Source organism: Dasypus novemcinctus, chromosome 12 (assembly GCF_030445035.2).
Source record: "Dasypus novemcinctus isolate mDasNov1 chromosome 12, mDasNov1.1.hap2, whole genome shotgun sequence".
Classification (NCBI taxonomy): domain Eukaryota; kingdom Metazoa; phylum Chordata; class Mammalia; order Cingulata; family Dasypodidae; genus Dasypus; species Dasypus novemcinctus.
This window is the reverse complement of record NC_080684.1, coordinates 12,132,325-12,146,590: the sequence shown is the minus strand read 5'-3', so window position 1 is coordinate 12,146,590 and position 14,266 is coordinate 12,132,325. Positions and strand designations below refer to the sequence as shown.

Below are 14,266 nucleotides of genomic sequence, written 5' to 3'. Positions count from 1 at the left end.
ATGAACCTCACGGTTTAATACGTGCATCTGTGACATAAATCTGTTTATTAAAATTCTCCCTAGTGTTACAAATAACAAAAATACACATTTCATCTCTTTCAGCAAACTTGGAAATGAAAGCTAGATAATCGAGTGATTGTTTGTTTCCAATTTTAGAAATAGGTTGATATGCCTTATATTTCATATACGATGGGAACGGCCTCAGAGAAGGGAGTCCTTCAAATGAAGATATTAAAGGAAAAAAAACGTACTTGTGCTCTCGGGGCTTCCTTCCCCTCTTCCTCCACATCATCCTCACTGCCACCACACGGAAAGGGAGCCCTTGTCACTTCAGCTCAGGTGTACCCAGAGAGTTGAGGCACGCCCCTGCCTTGCCCCAAGGCCAGTGATCCTGAATCATTTTCCTTTAATAGTATTTTATCTGGTCATCCTTTTGGCCAAATGCTTTTAAGTTCCTTCTTTTATCTCATATACTCTTGTTGCATTTTTACAACAAGGTTATGCTCATTTTGTAATATGAAATTTAAAAGGGAGGAAATGCTCAATGCTTTCCTATCATTTTCAGAATGAATTTCAAACCCCTGAGTCTGGGATTTAAGACATTCCACAGTCTCCCTTGCAGCTTCCCTTTTGTGCTCCCTGTCTACCCAAATCCTGACCCAGACAAACTGCCCTGCTCACATTCCACTCCAAAACCAAGTTGTCCTCTTCCTCCCCACTTTGTGCTTGCCATTTTCCTGGCTTGGAATGCCCTGTCTCTCCCTCCCAAAGAATTCTACTTGAAGTGCAAGGCTCAGCTCAGATTCAGACCCCCAAAGAATGTTGCAGAAACAATGATCAGACACAGAGACTTCTTAGGAGATGACGAGTTCCCTGCTGATAGGGGTGCTAAGAAACTGACCAAAAACCTAAGAAGGAAGCACTCAACAAACCCGCTCACCCTTCAGCTCCTAACTCTACCGTGAAGCCCTATTTGGCCATTACCATTGGGAGGTACCCCTTGCCCCTTTCAGAGCAGACTGTCCATTATCACTCATATGGCAATTATCAGCTGCTGCTGCTGCAGTCACATTGCAGCTGTACTTTCATATGGCTGTGTCTAATCTCCTTCCACAACTGCAGCCTCCTGGAAGGTAGAAGCTCACGGCACCTAGAGCTGTCCACGGCAAAGGATACATAGCCAGTATGTTTGCCAGGGACGATGATGAACATTGGAGCAGCCAAGAAGGACTAAATCGGAAAGGAAGTATATGAAAGAACAAGGCAAGACATGATGATGCAGCAGGAAACATTACCTTCCCTGGGCTGCTGGGGAATAAATTCAAAACCACTAACTCAGGGTTGCGTGTGGAGTCACTTGCCAGCTCTTAGGTGGTCTATCTAGTTCAGCCGGCACGTCCTCAAGAACACTCGAAGTATCTAACAAGTGTGGACTAGCCTGGGAAAAGCGTGATGTGTCACCACATTCTTCTGAAATGCAGGAGAAGTGTAGTCCAGCAGACATTGTTAGGTTACTGAAGGGCAGGAAGCTTTGGGCCGAGTTTTCCTGGGCTCAGCAGCAATGACAGACTTTGTCCTGGAACCATATAATTTTTTGCTGGGTCAACCAAATGACCCTTTTTTTTTTTTTAACCCAAAAGATGGGGCTGGTCAGGTACAGAGCAGTGCCAGAAAAGATTCCCGAATGCAGACCATGTGGCGAGAAGCTGGGGAGTGGCCCTGCCCCATCCAGCCCTAAGGCAGCGGAGGCTTGCGGGCCACCAGTTAGCCATCTGGGCAGCCCGGGAAGGCGCCTGTCTAGGAATCAGGGGACTTCAGCTCACGGTCCAGTTTTCCTTCTGGCTATTGCTGTGACCTTGGAGCGAGGTAAATCAACCCTGGACATTTCTGTTTACCCATCAGCAATAACTTCTAGGTCACAGCCAGGCGAGGACGACAAATCAGAAACCTGTCTCCACCACCACCCTCAAAATCAGATGCACAGCTTCAGGGCCACCACTGGGCAAAACTGGGGAGGACTAATTGGTCTTTGGAGAAGCCCTTTGAGCCTTATTCCAGCCTGTCCTCCTGTGTACATTGAGGTCCTCTAATGACCCCTATTCCCGCCCCGTTCTATCCAGACCCCACACACAGCAACATGCTACCACATCAGAACTTTCTTCCACCTCCTCTCACCTAGACAAACTTACACACCTGTGTGCCAGTGGCTTTGGAGCCATCTCCTGACGATGCCAAATGCTGACAGACTTCTTAGTTCATCACACCTCCCAGACAGTAATAAAATACTTTAATCCAGGGAAAGCATATTCAAGAAATGATTCTTTTATGGGAATTTATAAAAGAGAAAACAAACCAGGGATAATTTTTATTTGTCAGAGGCCTCTCAAAGCAGACTCATCCCCCTGCTGGAATCCTTACCCTTCCTATCCCAACAAGAATCCCTCTATCAATGAGGCCATAAATACATCAAGTTGCCAAGCCCTCTCCACTTCCAGTTTTACAGGACATTGTTTAGCCAGCTGTCAGGTTCCACTGTGGCTGGCAACCGTTCACTAGTCAGGGAGGTGGCTTCCCTCTCACCCTGTGCAAGGGACTAACTGCCTCTGCAGTTCGATTTGATAGTCACCCTCATAAGATGCTGGTAGCATCACCTCCCCTAGGTGGGAAATGAGAAGAGGCAGTGGAGGCAACAGATTGGCCCTGCAGGGAATGGGTCCCTTTGCCCCTGAATGAGTCATCCGCACAAGGACAGGAGAAAGTACCTAGAAAGGCAGCTTGGCTAATAATTGTTTAATTATATTGCTCAGAACTGAGATGGCCGGATTAAGTCCTTGAGGGGTCCTTCCACAGAATTTGGTTGCTCTTTCCTACGGGAACTAGAGCAGGCAAAGGTCCTAGCACACTGCCGGCTGGAGCCCATTGCCCTTTAGTGCCAATGTGTGCACAGCTGACTGCACTGGAAATAGGCAGGCCTGGGAAGAAACGGCCGTACCCCTGGGATTTCCAGCCTCGCCTTCTCTCTCCCTGTAGATCCCATCATTGCCTCCACTCCCTCTTTCTCGACCAAAAAGAGCATTAAAGTAACAGGATAAGTTTTTGTGAAGCACCACTAAATTCAATAATTCTTACACACCAAATTTCCCTATATAAAAAGGGTGTTTCCTAGGAATTTTTTTTTTAATTCTAAATATCAATAACTTTCAGTTTACCATTCCTAACCTATACTGCACCCAAAACTTTGTTTTTTTTTCTTTCTTCTACCAGAAGGCCACTCCAATCTTCGGAGTAACACATTTCTTTAAATGTATTTCTGTGGTCACTTCTAACTGTACGAAAAGGAAGTGCATGTTGCCAATCTGAGTGCCTAGAAAAATGAACAGCTGGCATTCATTAGAAATTGGTTGAAAATGAAGGTGGTGAAGTGGCATTTAAATAGTAACTATCATGAGTATGAAATGCCATAATGTAAGAGAACACTGCTTTAAATTATAGATATTCCATCAGAGTAGCATTTGTCTATGTATACAGCATTTGCTTACGTAATTGCCCCAAACAAGGTCATTATCAATTTGAAAAAAAATACTTAAAATAACCATTTTCTGAAAATTACCTTAGCAATAAATAATACATTTTTTAATGTAACGACTAACTACCAGGATAGTAGCTATTCAGATCTCAAATTAACACAAAAAAGGTCAGGTCATGTCCATATCCTTGCATTAAAATAATGGTTTCTCCTTCCTAAATATTTGATGAAATCTGTTTCTTCATTTTCTTTAATAGTCCTATATCATCAAGACTATCTTGCCCACAGTTTCTAGAATGTCTGGATCTTTTCTATTTTAAAATGATAAAATCATATGAATAGCTCAAAATACAAGGAAGAAATTTTTCAAAGTAGGCTGAAAGCGAAGATAATTTACAAAACAAACAAGCATTTAGCTTTACTAAATTTATTAAAAGACAAAACAGTTTTGAGTTACGTGGTATTTTATAAAATGAAGGAAAAAACACTAGAATTATCTTCTCAATTCTCTAGATATTTTGAGAATGCTTCTTTTACTCAGAACTTCCTATTTAAAACCGAAACAAACATGGGTACACAGAAAACTGCAAACCCCTTCATATTTTGCATAACATAAACACGAGAAAAGTACATCTTTAATAATATTCTTTTTTCTGGTGCTCGGTCAAACCATTCCTTTTTCTATCACAGCCTTTTAAAGAAGAAGCATGGTCCTCATGCATCTGAAGATCTTGGGGGAACCAAAGATACGCATGAAATGTTCTCATTGTCAAGTACAGCTCCACAGTCCAGCAGCCTCTGTGATTCTGAAATCCAAACGCCACTGATCTTTGGGACTGATTTACTGGCAAAACCTGACCAAACCTGAACTCAGTCAGCAACAAAACCTAGTCCAAACCATCCTGACAGGGTCTGCAGTGTTTCTACATCCTTCTTCATGTGACTTTCACATATTCAACGACAGAAAAGTCAATGTGTTTGAGGAGGGGGATTCCCCAAGCCCCACAGAGTAAACTACTAACTACATGCGTGAGCACTGACTTCTGAAACACATCTGGTCTTAGGGTTTGGGATAAGACATGCCGGGCCTGAATCAAGCTTCGTAATCACACACTGCTCTGCTCTGAGTGCTAATCAAGGTAAATGGCCATGACCTATGTTCTCATTACCTGAACTCAGCACTCAGTGAACTCATGATCTTCTTAACTGGATTCTCCTGATGTCTCTCTGTTTTTTCCAATAGAATAATCACTTTCCCAGTCACCCAGCCCAATCTTTTCTCCTAGTCATTTTTCTTGAAAGATTTATTTATTTATTTATTTATTCTCTCCCATTCCCCGCCCCTCCTGCCCCCTGCTCCCCGCCCTGGTAGTCTGCTCTCTGTGTCCATTTTGCTGTGTGCTCTTCTTTGTCTGCTTCTGTTGTTGTCAGTGGCACGGGAATCTGTGTTTTCCCCTTGTTGCATCATCTTGTTGTGTCAGCTCTCCATGTGTGTGGCGCCATTCCTGGGCAGGCTGCACTTTCTTTCATGCTGGGTGGCTCTCCTTATGGGGCGCACTCCTTGTGCATGGGGCTCCCCTACGCGGGGGACACCCCTGCGTGGCAGGGCACTCCTTGTGCGCATCAGCACTGTGCGTGGGCCAGCTCCACACGGGTCACGGAGGCCCGGGGTTTGAACCGCGGACCTCCCATGTGGTAGACGGACGCCCTAACCACTGGGCCAAATCCACTTCCCCTCCTAGTCATTTTTCAATTTCATCCTACTGTCACCTCATCATAAGCCATCATAAGGCTATTTAATCTTTCTTCACGAGGACTCCCATGTCCACATACTGCTCTACTACCCCACTGACCCACCCCTACTGCAGACAAGCATGATCAATCTGAAACCTTAACTACTGCGCGAGTTTCCTAAAATACCTCCCGACTTCCTACCTACTCCCCCAATCTCTCTCTCCCCAATCTACCCTATATTTTGCTTCAAGGTTGATAATCTCGTCATCATCTTATACCTTGCTCAAATACCATACTTTATTGAAATACCAGAGGGAAGAGAAGAAAGGCTAAGGTTACAAGACTGGCTTTTAAAGACCTAAGAATTTGGACCCACCTACCTATCCACTATATCTTCTGCTCTCTCATAACACAAACCTTTCACTCCATTAAAGATGAGGATGACCTCCTCGGTATCTCCCCCACTCCAAAAATGCTGCGCTGTCCTCATCTCCTTTGCTCACACCATCTTCTCCATAATCTGAAATTTGTAATGAACTCTTGGCATCAGAGCTGACCACTTTAATCCCTCCCACTCTTCAGACTTCACTTAGATGCCAGGTCAGCAGCAAAAGTTTCTGTTGCCTTCCTGGCCCACCATGATCTTCCATCTTGAATTTCCACAGAACTCACAGACTTTACTATTTATTTGATACTTGGTATGCCCTCCTTTGTATTATCAGAGTGTTTAATTTTTCATGCATATATATCTTGTCCCTTTAACCAGATTTTAAATTATTTGAGTGCAGAGACCATGTCTCATATTTTATGAACAAATGAATACCTTTCTGTGGCTTACAATAAGATGGGACCATTGACAAAGACAACATATAATAGACAAAGGAATATTAACTTATTCATTCATTCATTCATTCAAATTTATTAAATGCCACTGTGTGCCAGACATTGTATTAGGCATGAAGGATCAAACAGTAAACACCAACATATGGTAGAGCTGGGAACTGGACAATAATGAAACAATTATACAAATAACTATGTACATATATGTTTTGAAAAAGGAACTATGATATATTAACAGATTCAGAATCATTTTCAGATATGACACCTGTCAACTCATTCTGAATCTGCCTGCCTTCAATCTGCTCCAGTTTCAGCCAGGCCCTGCCTCCTCTAGATATAAAAAAAAAATTTTCTTTTTGTTTAGAGTGTGACAGTCCCTTCAGACAGAGATAATCTGATAACGCATTTTAAAAGGCTATGTTAATTCTACACATGTGCGTGATTGTTTTGTAAGTTCACAACTTCTGTAATAAAAATGTATTAAAAATAATAATAAGGTGGGTTGGGGGGAAATACACCAAATGAAGGAGATATGGACTATAGTTAGTAGTAATATTAATATTTTGATGATGCTCTTGCATAGTTTGTAACTAATGTTTCACAACAAGGCAAGGTGTTGGTGGAAGGATGATGTATGGGGCTCCTGTATGATGTTAAGCATGTTTATTTTCTAAGTTAACAACTTTTACTCTACACTTGTTATTTATGTATATTCATATAAGAATGAAAAGTTTAAAAAAAAGTTTGTGTTAAAAAGAGAATTGCAACTAACAGAGGCTCTCTATACCTGTTTAAAAAAAAAAAAGGAAAAAAGGGAAGACAAATAGCAGAAGCAGTTTGTTTGAGAAATATAGTTAATAATAAGATACATCCTTAGCTAAATTTATTCCATCAGAAGGCATTACTTGGACCCAATTGCTTTGCTCTTCATTGAGTTGCTTTCATGGAATAAAACATCAAGAACTGTTATTATGCTTAAAAGTCATACTCTAAACTTTTTTGAAAGTTTAAGACTCAAGAATATGAAACCCGTTTCTGCATTTGCCACTCCATCATTCAGTGTCTCCTATACAAAGTATAAGAAAAAAGTTCTTTACCAGAATTTAGGGCAAGGAACATTCTAGAATTTAGAAAAAGTCCTCTGAGGAACTTGCCATTTTCATCATTTCTGATCATCAGAGCTGTGTAATATGACACACCTCCCCTTTTGTCCAGGCTACAAGGAAGCGCAAAGCCAAAGAAGGTGACAAGACCCATGAAATCGAACATATTTGATTCTAACTCTTTTCTAGGGTTCAATTTTCTAATCCTATTATATTAAGCATTTATGCTGTCATCAATCATTCCAATTCCATTTAAGAATAAAGATGATCTATTGAATAACCTCGAGAAATTAAATTCTCCTTTGTATTTAAGTCTTTACTATCAGCATAGTAATTTTGGATTTCTCTATCCATGGATATCTCTAAAGTATAATTTCTCCCACCTCATAAAAACGTTATGATGCATTATTTGAATGAGTATTTATTTTTTAAAAATAGAATCATCCAAACGAATGGTACAGAGGGGCACTGAAAGAATATAAACAGACCTTCGAGCAGAATCTAATTTTAACAAGTCCTAATATGCCATTCCCCTCAACAAGATCCAGCATTAACCCTAAAGAAATTATTCTGAATGTACCATTTCTGATTTCTCTTGTGTTCCTAATTTATTTTCCACATTTCAGAAATTTGGGATTAGTGACCAGTCAGTATTCATAAAAGTTTACACAAATATGAAAGAAAGCAAACTCTCTCAAGTTATTCCAACCCTACTGTGAAGTGAGAGGAAGAAAGCTTTAAAGGCATTTAATCATTTGTGCTTCTGATAATATGTAATTTCCAATAGATGACTCACCATTTTTATTTGGGACAATTCCCACTACTAATTATAGACCAGGAGAGAGTTTTATGTTGCTAACTAAATAGCCACAAAATTGTTAATTATTATGTCTCACAAAAAAATAAAATTGAAAACCAATGAACTAGATGAAATCATATGCTTACAGAAGCACTCATTCTTCCTTATAGATGCTCAAAGTTGGCAATACTGTGCAATCCTTTTGGAGGAAACCAAGAAAAGATGTTCCATAAAAGAATAAGTGAAGGAAGATTCACAAGAAATGAACTAAAATGGGCAATGAAAGAGTTAAAGGCATTCTATTTAATATTTATAGTTGGTATTTTATAAGAATTACAAAAAAAAGGATAAAACTCTTTAGATGACCTTACAAAATGGCTCTGGTCATTTTGTAAGCCTTTCCAATATTTCTGTACCAAAAATTTCTGTGTTTGCAATTTAAAATCCCCTTCCCCATACAGACACCATCACCACCCTCGCTGCCACCTACCACGAGGTGGCAGCTACAAATTGTTAAAGGCTTAAATATGGCCTTTGGAAAAATGAATTATGCATAAATGCTAGTTATGTAGAAGCAAGTATGGAGATATTTATCACACAGCAAGCCAATAAGAACACTTCACCTTAAGCCTAAATTTTGTATTCTTTTCCATGATGATGAATGGTTGTCAGATCCTAAGCAAACTGTTATCTTCTCTGGTATAAGAGGAGTGGGAGCTGAAGTCTGACAAGAGGGATTCAGAGAAAGTTTCAAAGAGGAAATAATGCTTGGACCAGGATTTGACGGACAAAAAGGAATTAGCCAAGTTGACAAAGAAGTGATGTGTGTTGTGCCATGGGAGGGCACATTTGCAATGGCACAGATGAAAGGAGATAGAAGACAAGTTTGGTGTTCATTAGAAAATTGAATCAGGAGTCCTGCCATCTTCCTCATCAAGATTTCCAGAAGGTTAGAAGGTTATCATTTCTTCTCTAATACCCATAAAATTTCATAGATTTTTTAGTATGGAAAAAAAAAAGGAAAAAGAAGTTGCCAAACAGATATGATAATTACAGAATTTCTCCTAATGTAATAAAAAAAAAATAGGATACATTTTTGTCTTATTTTATAATAATCCGTACTCTGAAATCTAGATTTTTCAGAGCTGAATTAGTTATACCAAAAGGAGAGTTAAAACATGAGTTTAGCATAAGAGATAAGAGTATGCAATAGAATAATTTAAGAAAATACAGTAGTAACAAAAGAAATGACCTGCCTTTATTATGGAAACCATTGACTTGGCTGTATGGTTCTCAATAAATCTTGAATACAGGTAGAGAAATGTTCTCCAGAATGGCTATTTTCGTCTAATTTTCTCTTAGCTTCCAACACTGAGCTTATTTCCTGGATGGGGCAAACTCATCCAGCCACTGCTTGTAATGGATAGCTATCCTTCTGTCTGCGCAGCACCTACCACCCAATTTTGGAAATTCATTTCCATCTACCACCCGCACTCCCTTAGCCTCGATCCACATGATTATCATGCACGACACCGTGCTTGTTCGATATCTGGTGACTGGCCCTACTAACACCCAGTTCCTAGATCTTCTGTGACAATAACTTTCCTTCCACCCTGCTTTAGCAGCCACTCTCCAAGGCACTGCCCTTGCTAGGAATCATTACTGAAGAATGCCTAGCTACCATTGCAACATGCCATGTGGCAACACCCTCCAAACCTTTCCTTTCTCGTGAGCTTACGTGACCTACTCAGTTTCCTCCAAACCTTCAGGCCCCTGCCCACTCCTCCCAGACAGTTCTTTCCCTAACTTCCTTTCCACATCCAGCCAGCACAATCTGTTAATCACATTAGTAACCCTTTACTACAACACTCCATTTCTTTTTCATCCTTTGTTTCCAATAGAGCAAGCCTGAACAGTCTCCTCCTGGATGAATCACTCTCAGATGTTGTTCCAGATGACCAAACTCAGAGAGAGAAAACTGCTCAACAGTGCAGATCGGTGCCGTGCAAATTTACAGTGACTGCGACGGTCAAGCTCATGTGTCGACTTAGCTAGGCGATGGCCATGCAAGCACGGGCCTAACTGATACTGTGAGGGTAGTTCATGGACTTAAATCATTAGTCAGCTGATGGAATCTATGGATGATTACATCTACAATTAACATAGGAGATTGCCTTCAGTAATGAGAAAAGTCTCTTCCAATCAACTGAAAGCCTTAAAGGGAAAAATAATGATTTCAGCAGTCAGAAAAAAGGATTCCTATCTCTATTACAGCCAGTCAGCTTCTCCTGGGGAATTCACTGAAAGCCTCATCGGCGTTCCCAACTGGCAGCCCAGGCTGCCCTGCCCTGTGGAATTTGGACTTGCCGATCCCCACAGTGTGTGAGCCAATTCCTATAATAAACCTCACAATATTACACACATGCATACATATACATTCCAGACCTATAACTAGACTGAAGTACTAACAGGCTCTGAAAGGTGAAGGTGAAGGACAAAGTGTACCCATGAGGCAGCACACTACCCTCCAAGAGAACTTCATGATTTCTGCAGTTTATACAGACAGAAATCCATGGGAATGGATATTAAGGGTGTGGCATAGCAGTGTTGGATTAAGCTGAATTTATTTATATGGGCCCTCTAAGCAGAGATTCTGGATTTAGTGGTATAGCTCAGGGGGTTAGAAAGGGCTCTAGCTGTTTGTTTCGGCAGTTGGCCAAAGCAAAGACCAAAGGTGGCCTATATTGCCTGAAGCTGAAATGTCAGACTGCCCTGGTATAATGTAGTTGAGGGGATTAAATGGCTTATAGAGCTGGGACTGTTAGAGTGGATTTATCATGTAAGACCTGCTCACCTGCCCCTGGAATGTCCAGAGGACACACCTTCCACTAGGACAACACAGAATAAATTTACAAGAGTATCGTCCCTGGAGAGCTCTGACGGTCTCTTCTCTGAAAGTCAGAGATTACTATGGGAACTACTGCCACTGAACTTAGATTCTTAAACACAGTAGGGAGGACAACCAGATCCTGGGTTGGAAGGAGCCAAGGGGCAGCAATTAATCATGAAAGATGCAGTGGACATAGTTACTGGAATGGACAGCAGAGCCAAAGCAGTAATCAGAATAGTCTGACTTGCAGAGAACAATGACATTAATCATGGGTTACCAAGAAGTTAAATATTAATAGATGGGCAGTCTACGAAACTCTCACTTGACCTGTATAAGCAGAAGAGTTTCAGGCCAAGTCAACAAAAGTCCACCTTGAATCACAAAAACAGTCTTTGGGTCTCTTCTTCTCCAGACTTGAGATTGTTTACAGACTCAGAACTCCATGAATGAAGAGAAAGCCAAGTTCCCTTGGAGAAGGACCCTGCTATACTGCCCAAAGTTTATACCGCTAATCTTTCTCCCAGCCTTCCCCAAAGGGACCTATCGCCTTTTACCAGGGTGAGTGTATATTGGGGAAAAGGAAATTTTCAGACATTTTAAGAACTACTGGACAATGGCTTGGAATTGGCATTAATTCCAGGAGACCCAAAATGTCACCGTGAACCACAGTCAAAGTACGGGCTTATGGATGTTACAAGATCAATGGAGTTTCATCTCAGGTCCATCCCACAGAGGGTCCCTAGCTCTGAAATGCTATTAGTTATTTCCCCAGTTCTGGAATGAACAACTGCAATAGACACACTCAGCAAATGGCATAATCCCCACACTGGTTCCCTGACTTGTGGAGTGAGGGTTATTGTGGTAGGAAAGGCCAAGTGGACGCCACTAGAGATCTGCCTGTATAGAAAATAGTAAATCGAAAGCAATACTGCATTCCTAAAGGGAATGCAGAGATTAGTGCCACCATCAAGGACTTGAAGGATGCAGGGGTTGTGATTTCCACTACATCCTCATTCGACTCTCCTATTTTGGCCAGTGCAGAAAACGGATAGATCTGAGAGGATGACAGTGGAGCATCGTAAACTTAATCAGGTGGTGACCCTAGTTGCAGCTGCTGTTCCAGATATGGTATCATTGCTTGAGCAAATCAACACATCCCCTGGTATCTGACATGCAGCTATTAATCTGGTAAATGCTTTTTCTCAATACCTGCTAGTAAAGACAACCAGAAACAGTTTGCTTTCATCTGGTATCCCGATTTGAGTCTTTTGTGGACCTCAGAAAATCCTTATCTTAAAGCGAACCCATTCCTGTGCCTATAAACCTATTGTATGTGTTAAGACCTTTTGATTAGCTTGCTTCAGTTAAGGGCTTTTGATTAGATTGTGGGGCCGCTGGGAGTACTTTAGTGAGGTGTGACCCAGGATGGGTCTTGGTCTCTTGCTGGAGCCCTTTACAATCGGGAGAAACATTCAAAGACACACAGAGAAAGAGAACTGCCATTCTACCCTGCCACCTGAGAGAGGACTCCAGGATCACCTTCAGCCACAGAATGACAGAGAAACCCAGAAAGGCTGGAATCCACAGAGCAGACAGGCATGGAAAGAGGCCCCTGAAGGACTGAAGAAGATGAGCCATATGCCTGATCGCCCACAGCTGAGCTCCAGAGACCAGCAGAGCACCCTTACACCCTGCCATAGGTCTATGGAGCACAGCTGAGCCCAGGGAGAAAGTGGGCCTGGAGGTGAAGGCAGGGACTGGCCACCATTTTGCCCTGCCACATGGCAGGAGCCCAGGATCACCAGCCACCGATCTTGGTGAGACAGCTTCTCTGATGATGTCTTCATTTGGACATTCTCACAGCCTTGGAACTGTAAGCTTCTACCCTAATAAATTCCCATTATAAGAGCCAACCTATTTCTGGTATTTTGCGTTGGCAGCCTTTGGCAAACTACAACAGCTGGTAAGGCCAGAATTACACTTTATACTGCCCGACCTCAGTGGCACACCAACCCTTCAGCCCTAGTCCACAGGGACCTTGGTCGCCGCTCCCCTCCACAATACATCGCACTGGTCCATTACACTGATGACATTATATTGGTTGGACCTAGTGAGCAGGAAGGAGAAACTACTCTAGACTAATCCAGAGGCTATCCACAAAGGCTTTCAGGGGTCATCAGCAATCCTGTCCCGTCCCTAGTAAGTGCCCTGCCACACTCCCTAGCATGGCTGTTCAAACCCTTCGTCTTCATGTATAGCTCTTCCGTCAACAAGGGGAAATAGAGATCATTAGATGGGAGCAGCACACAAACGTCCAACTTGCAAGTACCTATTAGAGCACCAGTCTTTACATCGCTCATGCCTATCTCTTAGGAAGCAAGGTCTCTCTTCCTGTCTTCTCTAAGGCCACCGTTTCTGCCTGTGTCCTAATTCCCAGATCACGGAAGCCTTCAGAGATGCGGTCATTCTTCTATAGCTTTAATGTATTTGCATGTCAATCTAGCTCCTTCCCCTGCAGCCACAAGGAGGTCTATTAATCCCACCCCCCAAATAAAACCACCACCAATAACACAAACAACAACAATACGCAAAAACCTTTGTTTTCAGGCCACTGTACCAATTCCTTTTTTACCTCCTCCAACAAACTACTTGAAACGAAGTACATATATACATATATTTGTATATCACTCATATATGTGTAAATATATAATATAAAATATGTTAAGTTCATGAATTTATGTAATAGAAACTGAAGAATATTTTAATTACATATACATGTGTATTTATATATATGGATGAATATTTGTTTATTCCTTTCACTATGGTCATCTGCTTGTAACCCAAACTCTATAACCTACATTGTTACCTATAATCCTTTGTTTCCTCCTCTAGGATTCACCAGGATTGAATCCTGGGGACCTCTGCTGTGGAGAGAGGCTCCTGTCAGCTGCACCACCTCAGTTCCTGGTTTCTGCTGCGCTTCACCTTGAGTCTCCCCTTCGTCTCTCTTCTGTTTTGTCATCGTATTGCTGTGCTACTCACTTACGCAGACACTGGCTCACCGTGAGGGCACTGGCTCCCCACGCAGTCACGCCTTCTCTTCTTCTTTTTCACCAGGAGGCCCCAGGGATTGAATCTGGGTCCTCCCATATGGTAGGCAGAGGGCCTATCACTTGAGCCACGTCCGCTTCCCCCATAATCTTATGATTGCTAAATCCAAAGCTCAGTTACTAAATTCTCTTCCTAATTGCCAGCTATAGCATTGAAAGCTACTCTTCTTTCCCATAGCTCTTATCACCTCTTCATTTATTATGTATTTATTTGTTTAGTATCTTTCTCCCTCCTGTGGGATATAAGTACTTATGAGAGCAGAG

The 14,266-nt window shown here is 41.8% G+C and overlaps 1 protein-coding gene across 4 annotated transcripts in view; it reads right to left on the bottom strand.

The window, feature by feature from the left end:
- The window catches only part of TMEM117 (transmembrane protein 117), a 574,260-nt gene that overhangs the window by 545,648 nt on the left and 14,346 nt on the right, over positions 1-14,266 (bottom strand). The window lies entirely within an intron of this gene.